The 13,647-nt window shown below is 36.4% G+C and overlaps 1 protein-coding gene across 9 annotated transcripts in view; it reads right to left on the bottom strand.

The window, feature by feature from the left end:
* DMD (dystrophin) overlaps nt 1-13,647 on the bottom strand; it is a 1,137,868-nt gene that overhangs the window by 1,039,827 nt on the left and 84,394 nt on the right. The gene's annotated exons all lie outside the window — the stretch shown is intronic.

Raw genomic sequence — 13,647 nt, 5'->3', positions numbered from 1 at the left:
GAAAAAATAAAGTGTTGAAGACCAGATTGCCTTGCCCATCTCTAACCTTTTCCCCCCAGCAATTCACATCCATGATTTCTAAAATTACACATTCTTAGCATGCATATCACCAGAGAAGCATCTCTCTACTGTTTAGTTCCCGTTTGCAGGGCTATATAAAAGTATGCTAAATAATTATGGTTTCTTTCTATCCAGTTCCCAAAGGGCTTCTTTTCCAGTGCTAATTGGAAGTAATATTCACTGTAATTAGTGGAATTTAGAGATTTTTCTTTGGAAAAGGTTGATCTKCAACTTCTCCTCATTGGYTTATATCATGGAAAAAATTATCTAYGATAATTACGTATCAACAATACATTTGCAACTTTTCCAATGATATTTTTGCACAAGTAAAATAAAGTGTAACATCCAAATCGAACAACATTGAAGCTGGTTTACTTCTGTTGGAAAGAGGAGGAACCCTCAATAAAGCCAGCAAGAGAAAAGACACAAAAAATTGAACTTYATGGAGTGAATTACTAGAACTTCAGCATATGAGATTTTAAGAGATTCATTCACATAGTCATCTACTCCTAGTTCTGAAAGAAATATACTTCTCATGTGTGACTTCAAGAATAAAACCCTCCTAAAAACAAAAAATCCCCAAACATAGTTTCAGAGATCAGATACAGAAGCTTTCCATCTACGTGTCCSTCTGCAAATGACTGGACTGAAATGGACTGGATTCTTAATTCAGCTTCTTTTGAAATAACAGTCATTTTTTGAAACATTCAGACATATTACTAACATTTGGCATAGATTTTTCAGTGTAGTATAAAAAGCAAGACATGAAAGAGAAAAGATGTTGGCTTTTCTTTGTCATTATATTAATGACTGGTCTTTCCAATAAACAAATAATTTTCAGGAACTTCAAGGCACTCACATTCCACTAAATGCATATGCCCAAATCTCCAGCAGAAGCAGGTTCAAGTAAAAGTCAGTTATCAACAAAATTCAGGCTTGTATTGACAAATGATGACTTCATTGTATATAAAAATGAATGGGCACATGTGAATTTTGGATTTTTTAAATATACTTTTAAACATTCTTAATTTTTTCTGCAACCGTTTTATTTGCTTCCAYGTAAATTTTATTTTCATACACAGGATTTATTCTTCCTTCTCTAATGCTGCCACAGTTTTAAGAAGTTATCTCAGACTTGAAAATACAATTTGCAGTTGGTAAAAGATAAGGAATATTTGTACTGCAATTGTAAAGTCATATTCAAATCTTATTTACGTTATGAAGTAAAGAAACATCCATTATTTTTCCTTTGGGCATGGTTCAGCTGAAGCTATTTTAACATTCCAGTCTATGAAGGCACAAAGTMCTGAACATAATAGATGCATACCAAATTAGGAAATTTAAAAATACATTAATGAGACTAGTAATTTTTGCTTCATCTGCTGAATATATTTAATTAGATATGCATATTCCTCCAGCAAATGAGTGTTAGTACAATTCCACAGCAGAATGTATGAAAGAAGTTTTATTTACTGAATTATCTTTGTGATTAGTGTCATCAAAGGATTATTGGATCACTGAAGACATCATTCAAAATGTGTTAGGTACAAAAAAAGATTAATTTTCTCTGTAATATTTACACAGCCTTATTTTCTAGGGTTCATTCTACGGTGTTCTCATACTGAAGAAACTTACTGAAGGAACAAAAACCACCTCTTGTTGCACTCTGTAATACAACGGGATCCATGCCACAGCACATTCCAGTGACTACCAAACCCCTAGACTTTTCCCCATAAGGCATATAGCTAATTACTGGCTTTTCACGCTGCCTTCAAAACACAAGGTCTCTAAACTTGCTCTATCACTCAGTGCCAGGCACGTACCCTAACTCCAACATCTCTCTGCAGTGCCAAAGAAGGAGCGATGCCCCATGTATTATCTTGGGGTAGCATCTGCCACAGGCGCCACTGAGGAGGACCCAGGCAGAAGATCCCGCTCACCAGTGACGCAGTGAGCCGAGATGCCCAAATCATTGCAGACACTGGCAATTAGCTCTTAAGTCTCGGCGCATTYATAGTTACTCAGTCTGGTTCTGTCCACCTTTCCTCCCCCTCCTTGGAAATTCAATCCTGGACCCAGAAGAAGGGGAAAAAACAAACAAACAAACAAACAAAAGCACCAGGCAAATTTCTTAACAGACTCAGTCACTATTTATCCCAAATGTTCAGTATTCTATCATCATTTTGGATTCTTTAACAAGAACAAAGAGAAATCAGATCCTGTCCCGCTGTTAGAGTAGCCACAGAACAGGAAAAACTCCTCTGCAAAGAAAACAATTCTTTAAAAACGACCTGCATTTAAAGCTCATTTGAGGATAGCTACTAACTGTAGGGTTTTGTGACCTTTAAAACCAAAGAATGATAATTTGAAAACAATGCTCAGACATACACATCAGGAAATCCATCATTGCTATGAAGGAAAAGACAGTTTKAATGCAAATTGTAGTGCAACACTGTTTCTCTGAATTGTATACATCAAGGACATCAGGCATCAGTATCCTGTCTGTGCCTTCTGAAAAGTAGCTCTCATTCAATACTTTCATTCCATAAATATATTTTCCTTATATCTGAACCTACAGTAATAATGTCCTAAGCAGTGTTTGGAAATTAGTAACAAATTAGAAGTAAAAAAGGTCATCTATTACATTTAATTTTAAAACTGCACTTTTTAAGCTTAAATATTTGTGATAACTGCCTGAGTTTTCTATTCATAATGGACAATCAAGGTGCACACAATTCTACATTTTCTTTAATTACAAGAACAGAGAATAAAGCACGCAAGTTATTTTTAGGGCAAAAGTCATTTATTTATATGTTAATCAACTTTCCCAGTGTCTTTATACAAATGAGCATTTTACACTGAAATACCAGCTCTAAAGTCCAGCAAGTTAACTCTTTCAGCTTAGGAGAAAAGCCACCACCTACATGACCAAGCTGACCTGCTTCGGAGTTCTCCCTCCAAATCCCTGTAATAAAACCCAACTTGTACTGATAGAAAATAGCTTTGTTATCCTCTCAAAGTCTCCAAGCAAAACAGGACTTCCTAATGGCCAATTATGGCTCAACACCTGCTGTTGGGAGGAGAACCTCGTTAGGACCTAATTTGAAGAAGAGCAGCTTTAATGATTTCTGAAAAATAAGTAATAGCTGAGCAGCCACTTCACCAAGCAAGCTCRCCCGCAGAAAGCCGACTCCAAGACGGTCCATAGAAGCCAGTCAAATATAAAAGGTTGCTTTGCTCTCTGAGCAAAGGCAACTGAAATCTAAGTCTGTGTAATTCTCACAAGCAAACAAAAGGAGCGCTTCCATAAGCTCTTCTCACTGCTTACCTAGAAGAAATCCATTGTGAAAAACCCACACTCTCAAAATTTTTACCCGCTGCATGCTAACAAACATGAAAGAAAAAAAAATAGAAAAAGTGAAGGTGAAAACAATCTAAATAGATTATTTTTCTAGGCTATTAATTTGAGGAATATATAATTCCACTACGTCCCTCTCACTATAAAGTGACATTAAGTGACAACAGATCGAATGTAGTTGCTTTGTTGAAACCAGAAACTAAAGAACAAGGAAAAAGAGGAACAGCAAGCCACATAATACTGCAAGATCTATGATAATGATACCATCATGCAAATGAACATGATGCGTTACAAACACCATACTGTTTCGTTAACTGTATAAATATGGAAGTAAGTTTTTTCTCCCTTACCTGAACTACATACAAATATTTTTTTGTCAAATTATACATGAACTATAAAGATAAGGTGACTGAAATTTCTTCCAGTGCTCCTGATACAATAGTTGCTTACAGTTAATGTTTTGACGATATAGATCAAAGAGCTTAACTTAAAAGATATTAGCAAATATCAGCAACCTACCCCACTATATGAGATAAAACACACCTCTCTGGTTCACATTTCTGCGTTGTGCTCACCTTCTTCGAGAAGGAGGGTGCAACACACAACCTGCACTGTGTGAAGCTGCACCATCTATGCTTGAAATCATCCCAGAGATGACAGAAAGATGCAAATGAAAGGCCAAATTTACTGATATAATAACAATTTGCTTCCAGAGACAGCATACAAGATGGCTTAAAAAATTGCCKTTTGATTGGTGTGAAATTATAACTAACTGGAATGGAATATATTTATTTAAGAGATGGATTGTTTTTGTAGTTAAAACACAACCGAACAATGAGAACTGGTAATCAAAACATCTGAACTCTGTTCTGCCATGAAACAGAGTACAAGTCAAGCCATTTAAATTCTGTGTTTTAGTTTCTGTATCCAGCTGGAAAGCCACTGATATTAGCCTTAATTTATTAGTATTTGTGAAGGAGATTAAGATCCTCCTTAGTCTCTGGAGATCTTCAAGGCCCGCCTGGACACAACCCTGTCTAACATGCTCTAGGTGACCCTGCTGAGCAGGGGGTTGGACTAGATGATCTCCAGAGGTCCCTTCCAACCTTACTGATTCTATAATTCTATGAAATGTCCAAAAACTGTGATTAATATGAACAAAGTTGATTTTATAAAATCTATTTAGAAATCTTTGATATTCCAGTTATGAGRTTTCCATTCTACCCCTTTACCAAGTAGGGTCTACTGAGGCTGAAATTATTATACTTGTATTTTTGCTTTTATTTTTAAAAAGTACCCTTGAAAGTAGCTTAGTCATTTTTGAGAGTCAGCCTATGGAAAACATTATTTTTTCCAGTCAAAAAAGTCAATCTTATAACTATTTTCTCAAGAGGCTTTAGTGTGTCCTTGGAGTTGCAGGAAAATTTAGTGCGCCTGGCTGGGACATGTTCTTTCTTGTCCCCATACRGAGAGAGAGAAAGAGAGAGATAGACAGGAAATACSTAAGCATGGAGAAGGTGCAATCATCAGAAGAACCTGATAACGATATCTTCAGAAGATGCTTTTTTCCCAGAAAGCAGTGCACCATGGCATGAATACAATGTATCTTTTCACTTTTTCRTAGCTTATACTGGCTCTGATAACAATGGACACAGAAAGGTAAAACCACTGCCCTGTTATTTCCCTCTGCCAGTACTTCCATCAAACACACATTAGTGAGGAGGAATGAACGAAGAGAACAATCCTGAAAGGTAACCTATGGATAAAATATTCTGAAAACTAGGGAAGAACTGAGGGAAAAACTGTCTTGGCAGGCAGGCTAGAAAAAAAAATAAAACAAAACAAACAAAAAACACAGGAAAGAAAATAATACATTTTTTAAAAATCAAGTTTTAATGAAAATTAATTGAATTAGCATTTCATCCGCAGAGAGGATCTCCAGCTGCTAGAACACRAGCCTAGAGAGCACAGCTGGGACTGGCCAGCTAATGGCCATGGAGAGAAGCCACTGGTAAAGGTGTGTGGRTGGAAAGAGAGAAGGACAACAAAACTGAAGGTCAGAAGAGTCAGTAACTAGTAAGGTGGAGTGATAAATTGTTCCYGTGTTGTCAAATGCCTGCAAACGTCACCCTCAGGGATGCATTTGGCTCTGCTTCAGTGGTTAATCTRTTGAGAAAGCACCAAATTTCTGGGGTTTAATTCAAGTGGCAAAAATTTCAAGTCTGGCTGATGAAAGTGAATGTTGGCACTGCTCTGCTGCTTGGGACAAGGAACTTCTTGTGTTCCTTAGAAAAGAAAACCTACCACCACATAAATAAGAATCACCCATCCTCACCACAATAGCTCAGAAATTATGCCCTAAAAAATAAAAGGTCAGGGTTCAGAAGAGACAAAAGGAAAGCCAGCACTCAGTACTCTGCAAAACTGGATTGCAGTTGCCTTTGAGAAGGAATCCAAATTTCATGAATACTAACTTTGATAGCTCTGTGCCTTGGCTTTTCACCTATGTAAGACAGGCATATTAATGCCACGTCACCTCATCGGCAGCATGAGAAAAAAGACCAACTGATTTGTGAAATATTGGATTCCCATGGGAATGAGCACCAGTATGTCACTGTATACTTAAAGGCTATATCAAAATGCACAGTAGCAAGGGGGACAAATGAAAGTTGCACAAGTATAGTATTTCCTAGCTATTGACTTCAAAAGTTCAAGGCAGTCTTGCAATTTCTACAAGAAATACTAGCTGTCTCACAATACCTAATAGATTTTACATCTAGGGGATCTTTCTAATTGAACCTCATTTAGTTAACTATAGACTTTCTTGAATTTTCACATTAAAAAGAAATGTTACAGAAGAGAAGTTGTCATAAAGACACTCTTTTCCAATCATTTCAAATACAGTTAGACTCAATTAAATACTCAGTTCATTACAGAATCATTTATACTTTTATATGAAACATTTCAGGGTGAGAGATATTTTTCAATTATACAAAAAAAATCAAATAGTGGTAAATGGGCTGAGGAAAAAAAGATTAAAATTGTGATCAGAAATAATTTTTGTTCACAAATCAGGAAAAATGTTGAGCAGTTAGAATTGTATTTGAGTCATTCTATATTGCTTCATATCTCTCATATATGTGCAAAGTTTAGGGGAAAAGGGATTGTTTTCCGTTTATTTCACAAGCCTACAGGAAAAAAATTGATGCTTTGCATGCTTATTCAAAAGTTATGTAAGAATCTTCTTTCTAAAGAGATATTATAAAAATAAAGACTAAAATTTTCACGCTTTTTAATGAAAGTGAAAGCAAAGTAATAGGGATGGAGAGAATTTGGAGTTGTGATGCAGAATGCAATCCTGTTGATTGGCAGCTATGGTCTGGTAATACTGAGACCTTGTGCTATTTGATTAAAACAACATCAAGATGGAAAGATCTCCTCAGACGAGAGGTCAGAAACATCAGTCTGATTTTTCTGCAGTTGTCACAAGTGATATGGGATAATTAACTAAGTCTGGAATAATGTCAGACAGGTGGTACTTTTCTTTTGCAGCAATTCATTAGGGAAAGCTTGTCACTTGTGACATTCCCACATAAATCCCGGGGCTCAGCATCTTCTCCAAATCAATTTAAATTGCTCCCTTGAATATGAAAATATTTTAAAGGAGACTACACAGCAATCTAACTACAAATATTTAGAACCGCATTTAGCAAAGCTGTAAAAAACTCCAAGCTCCCCTCTTACACATAAGTAGCAAACATTTTTAAAGTGAGAAAATCCACAGCAATCATAGCAAGAAACTAATCAGCAAAGAAAGCAGTGCAAACGTCGTCAGGCTGCACAGCTCCCTTGGTCAGAGCACAATTGTCATTTGTGCTCCCTCCTCCTCTATGTTAGCAGCTTTCTTAGGTCCCCTATTCTTACTAGTGCCATAATACCACATCAAAAAAAAAAAAAAAAAAGTGCAACAGGGAAGAGAAATGTAATGTTATTCCATAATACTGCGGTATATAATTCTAATTTTGTTACTCTTAGAGGACTTCTTTGAAGTCACTGATAAAACTTGAAGATGATCTACCACACAAGGAACCACTTTGTATACGCAGGTATCATTCACTGGGATATGTGTACTCAAAAGTGAAAAACCACCATCAGGCTGGGAAAAGAAAGGATAGGATATCAAAATAATTCGGCTCGCAACTTTTAATTGATTCCTCTAATGAAATTTAGATTGCATTTTTCGGAATAGTTTATTTTTGCTTTGGGCTGAAGGGAAATGATGGTGGAAAGAAAACCCCAACAACAAAACAAGAAACATACACTCATGAAAATAYGCCTAAAATCAGGGTGCAGAGCCTCTGCTCATAATGAGCATAGTAGATTTTAATGCTGTATGGTTCTTGCTGAAGAAACTCATTAYGAACATAAGCAGGACAAGACTGTTCTAAATAATCCACTGGCTCTTCTACCAGTACTGTTCTATCTTGCAATTAGGTATACTGATGTTACCAGTGGCAGTTGTTATTTGGATAGGCCAAATTTAAAAAGCTTTTACATGATGAATAAATATTTTTAAACACTAGGTATATTTCCTAGTGTCAGGGATGGATCAGGATAGCCTCCTAAACTACTTAACATGGTAACTCCAGAGTTTACTCATGCTGTTGCAAATATACATGACTTTCTACAGTGGGAAATACAAGTATGATATATAAATTCCATCTAGGGGTTTCAAGAATACCTGTTAGAGCTTGGAAATTTATTTCCTTTGATTTTCAATACTCACATTAATTTCTGGATAGAAAGWCTTTGATTTATAAGCAGAAGTCTTAGTGCTTTACCTGAAGATGTATCTATTGCTTAGTGTTAATTCATCTRGGGATTTTCAAGGAACAGTGATGTCAAGGATTAGGACGCCCTTAATTTAATGTATAAAGTATATTTTAATTGTTGTTCTTTCAGAAGAATTCACTGGCCCTGATTTTGCAYACCTCATCTCTACTAATAAATCTGTTTGACAGTAAATTACTGCCACGCTAAGTGTCTTAGGAAAGTCAAAGCTCTTAAATGCTATGTGTAAATGGATTTTTGCTAAGAGAAATCCTTTCCACTGTGTAGTAGCTTTCTCTTCTTGAACTGACATTCACACCAGCCCTCATTCTCTGTGGGAGAAACTTATATCAGCAGTCAGCAGCAATAGCTGTTGGATTAAAAAAAGAGAATGTCCTTAAATGTTTACCTTTAAGAATGTCAATCACCTTTTAGTGACAGCACATTTTTTTTCAAGTCYAAGTAGCACTGCCAGCTACAAAGATATTGACAACAAGCACTGCAGAAAAGCAGCTTAATTCATTTTGATACCCCCTCAAAACAAAAAACAAAAAAACAAAAAAACCCYACAGCATTGGTCATATGCACTGCTATTGTCACTTTGGCTTCCACTGCAAAATAAACTGGAAATTATGATGATATTATGGAGATATGTTTCTGAAGACAGTTCTGCCTTGGTCCTCATGTTTACGTCAAATTCTGTTCAAGTATCTACGTAAAAAGTGAAAAAAAATATTTTTTCATGTATTTTTKGGCCATGAAAAGGTTGACTTTCAACAGATTACAGAGTACCTTCACTAATCTGCATGTGGAAATACAGATTAAAAGGTTTGCTTGTTTTTATCAAAAGACTAGAACAAATTATGTATGCTRTACCAATAGTCATATTGTTATTCTCTTTATACATATATACATAYGTATATGTAAATGTATGCATACATACATATACACATAGACACAAGTTATCCTTTGGAAAAAAATTCTCATGTTCTTTAAACAATATGCAGATAGCATGTAAAATGAAATATATAAGGAATTGTTATTTATCCTGTATTACACTTTCAGTGTTGGTTTCCATGACAGATGAAAGATTGCAGGAGCAAGGTAACACATACGTTTAGTTTTTAAGCTACAAGGGCAGGATGCCTGCTGAGTGAGTTTCATTAAAGCCAACTACACACACACACAGACACAAAAAAAACAAGCTTGTTTTCAAGAGTAAGTAGCAGTGTCTAAACCAATGTTTTTTCTTTCTTTGGAATTAGGCTTTGAATTTAGCTACCTTTTTGGAGAGAAAAACCTSAAAGTATACTTGCTAACAAGTTAAATGTTTTCAAAAGAAAAAAAAATCATTGCAGATGGTGGAAAGCTCCCATTTCTTCCTCTGGATTCAAACTATTGTTTTTTTCTCCATCATTCCATAGTTGTATGTTTATATTACTTCTTTTTTAAATGTATTTTACAGCTTTTTTCAAAAAATCAACTATATGGACGTTTTACCTACRCTGTTTCTGTAAGTAACAGAAATATTATTTTAAGGATCTAAACACTGGCTTGACTATTTAATGATAGTAATTAGAGGGTTGATTAAAATAGAACATCAGGGAGGAGTACAATGCTCAAACTGGTCATTTGCCTTATTTTCAGSTGTGTAACATCCTTGGTAGTATAAAAATTGCCACTAAGACCAAGAAGCAAGAAGGCAACAAAGAAAGGAGAGCCAGGGGRAATAACCCAAAATTGTTCCAAAGCTGGATAACCCTATAACTTTTTAATACAAGTCAGTTGTGATGTTACAGACTGTCAAATACAGGTGTGGCAGCACTGCATTGATGGATTCCTCTTATCATTTTTTTACAGCAATATACATGGCTGACAACTGCACCCACTGCACAGTGATAGCTTGTTCTGAAATGGATTATTCTTCTGACRCCTGATTTCCCTCTACACAGGCTGCAGGTCAGGCCAGTTTTCAGGTGGATGTCCAGTATCTTACACTCACTTAGTCAGTGGTGGATACCTGCTATCTCACCTAGAACTGCCACAGGTGTCTCCTAAAGACTTGCGACGCTGCAAGGCATTCGGTTGTGCAATGGGCTTGCAGTGGCTTAATAGTAAAAACTAGTGGCCAAATTGACAGACATGCTGTAGTCTTCTACTTAACTTCTTAGGGGAAAAAAAAGGAGGAGAAAGTCTGTCATTAACATAGGAAGAAAGAAATCCTTTCTAAGTTACTTAACAAAAATAAGACCTACTGCAAAAGCCCTCAGCTCAAGCTACATAATCAACCGTGAATAAGATTCACCCATTTCTATTCTGAGCAATAGAGGAGTTCAGGCTATTCAAGCCTGAAGCCTTGAATAGAAAAGTTTGCCTCCTCCTGATGCATTTCTTCAGATTTTCCTGTGCCCCAGCTCTTCAGATGCCAAGCAGTTTAGGAGGAGAAGGGTAGGCTAAGTCAGGACACTTCCTACGCTGCTCTAAACTGACATCAGGACAYGTGACCTGAAACAACTATCAGCAAAGTCACAACAAATGATCAAAGATGTGCCACAGCTTGATTTTAGGACATTTTGTTTTCTAATTATTTCTTCAGATATAACATGCTTGCCTGTGATATATAAATCTACATACTTCTGTTTTCAAAACTTCAAATCTGAAATATAGTCTCAAAAGTTCTCATATTCTACTTTGACATATTTTGTATAACCATTCCTATACACATAGCACTAGATGGTTTGTACTATGCACCAGTCACATGCAAAAAACATTAAACAACTTTGATGATAAAAAGACAAACTTTTTCTCATCTTTCTTCTCATTCTCCWCATTCTTCTATCTCGTTCTTCTGTTTTTACTGCTTACAGCTAACAGAATACGTTAGTGATGTTTGATATTCTAAAAGAAGTGCAGTATTGATCAGATCTTTAATCTATGTCTCCCAACACCTAATTCAAGATTTTGTTTTGTGTTCCAGTTTATGTACAAGATCCAACTGCACTTTGCACTTTGATATATATATATGTATGTGTGTGTACACTTACAGAGCTGGATACTGCTTGTATTGTGTATATCGAGATTCAGTTCCTGCAGTATTAACAGAAGAAACAGACTGAAAGTATGCTTAGAAGAATGGAGGCATAGAGATATTAAATGTTTTGCCCAAATTTAGAGACATCATTTAAGTAACAGACAGGAAACTAATGTTTTCATTTTGCATCTCGGTCTCAATCACAAATACAGACTGCTGTAAGTACCAAAAGCGCAATGCACTAGATGCTAGCAGATCACAGAATGATACATCTACAATACAGACCTACAGGTTTACTCCTTAATGTTGCTAGAGTCATTGCTAGAAAGAGCACAAGTTTTCATCAAGTATACACCCCCTAGAATAGTTGTTACATACGCATTATTTTGCTGATTCAAATCCATTGCGTTAATGAAATCCATCATATATAAGGAGAATTTTATCATTTCAAAATCTCATAATGAACAGCTTGCCATTTACACACAAAATGCACATRTAAATACACTATAAACTCATTCCTGCGAAGCTACTCAACTTTTGTTTTGTTTTAAACCACGCTATAATGCAATCAGTGAAGCTCTGGCACATGCTAAATGCCTTTTGGGGACAACACAAGCGAAACACAGCACCGGGCGAGCGGGCGAATAACCGAGCCCCGGGGCTGCTGCCGCCGGGCCGCCTCAGCTCTGCCCGTGCAGCCCGCATGGATGGACATTCTCCGATAAAATTGTTACACACGCTTTTTAAGCGTAGGTAAAATGACATTCTTCCCTTAGCCGTGTTCTAGGAAAATTGTCGTGTAGATTCAACATACSGTATTGCCTATAGAAACCTATGTCACGCTTTTTACTGATCTACGGTAGAAAGCGCAAAGCTGTTTTAAGCATATGAGGTCCTGGTTGTAAAACCTTCATTTCCTTTACCACCACAACAAATTACTGCCCAGAGCTAACATAATCCAAAGTAAGCATACGTTCATATTTGCTTTAAAATACTCAAATTAAATTTTGAATTTCACTTGGCTCTGCATCACTTGCATCAGTTCTAATTACTGACTGATTTTTAGTACCAACAACTTAAATTTGTACAGTACTCTCAATCACCAGTTCTTCAAAGCAACTTGATAAACAGATCCCTTGTCCGCCGCTACAGTGCACACCCTACGAGGCTTAAATTTCATTCTGCACCACTAATGTTACTTTCTTAGTGAGAGATGAGAATCCTGGGTACAGAGAAAATTAAATAGACAGCGGAGTTATCACAGGAAAGTTTCTGCCAGGCGACTGAGGTTAGCACCCCGAACTCCAAGCAAAAAGCCACAGAACGTTCAATGGCAGAAAGTCRTCTCAGTCACACTAGCAGTAACGTACTAAAATTTGACACAGAGTATTCTGCAGGTATATAAAAATATGGACTGCTGACTTTAGAGAGTATTATATGTGCACGTCCATGCACATTCACAGCAGACTAACTTTACATCTGCCTCCATTTTAAAAACAAATCCATAAAGTCCATTTAATCACTTCTGAGTTATCAAGGATAAAAGAGCACAGATAATATGAACACTATAAATGCTAGAATTTCTTTTTAGTGCTTCACATTAATGACTCAGTAGCTATTAAAACAATCTCTTTTATTCTCAACTACAGCTTTATCAGAAATGCAAAGTAGTAAAATTAAGGAACTTTGTAGATGGAGTATGTTTACAGCGAAATCATTGACCTACATCTAATTTGTATGAGATATAGGCAAAATTATTGAGGGAAGCAGTGCCACACTATTTTTCCCTTCCTGTTTGAGATAACATATCAGGATGGAAAGGGGAAGAGGCTATTGGAACTATCTAACACGCAGACCTGTGCTTTGTAAAAGCTGGTAATATCACACTTAAAGCCATCTATATTAAAATGTAATACCTATATTATTAATATTGCCTCATTCCTTTACCTCCTTAATCTCTTAAATCATGTATAAAGGTCTGGGAATCAACAGTCCACTTCACACAGGTTCTTACTTTCATGGAAAGACAAGCTAATAGTGGAGGGACCAGAGACTGCATCAGTCCATATACATATAATTACCAATGTCCTCAGAGGTTTTTTCTAAAAAATAGAGGTCTAAATTCATCAAAGCTGGCATATCGATGCAATACTCTCATAAATGGCAAAGATGTGCTATTGCACACATGGAGGTCTAGGAGCCAGCTTATAAATATACATAGAATATAAAGAATATAAAAGTGTAAAATAAAGCTGCTTCTTCCTACTGGCTTTCCAGTTGTTCTGAGGATAGGCAGAGAAAATCACTGCAGAGTCAGCTGTCTCAGTCTCACCTATGTGCTGCGTTCCCTAACATCTGAAGGATGTAT

Source organism: Rhea americana, unplaced genomic scaffold (assembly GCF_003343005.1).
Source record: "Rhea americana isolate MKP2758 unplaced genomic scaffold, rheAme1 scaffold_59, whole genome shotgun sequence".
NCBI classification, from domain to species: Eukaryota; Metazoa; Chordata; class Aves; order Rheiformes; family Rheidae; genus Rhea; species Rhea americana.
Note: the sequence above shows the minus strand (reverse complement) of the source record. Positions and strands in the feature narration are given on the sequence as shown.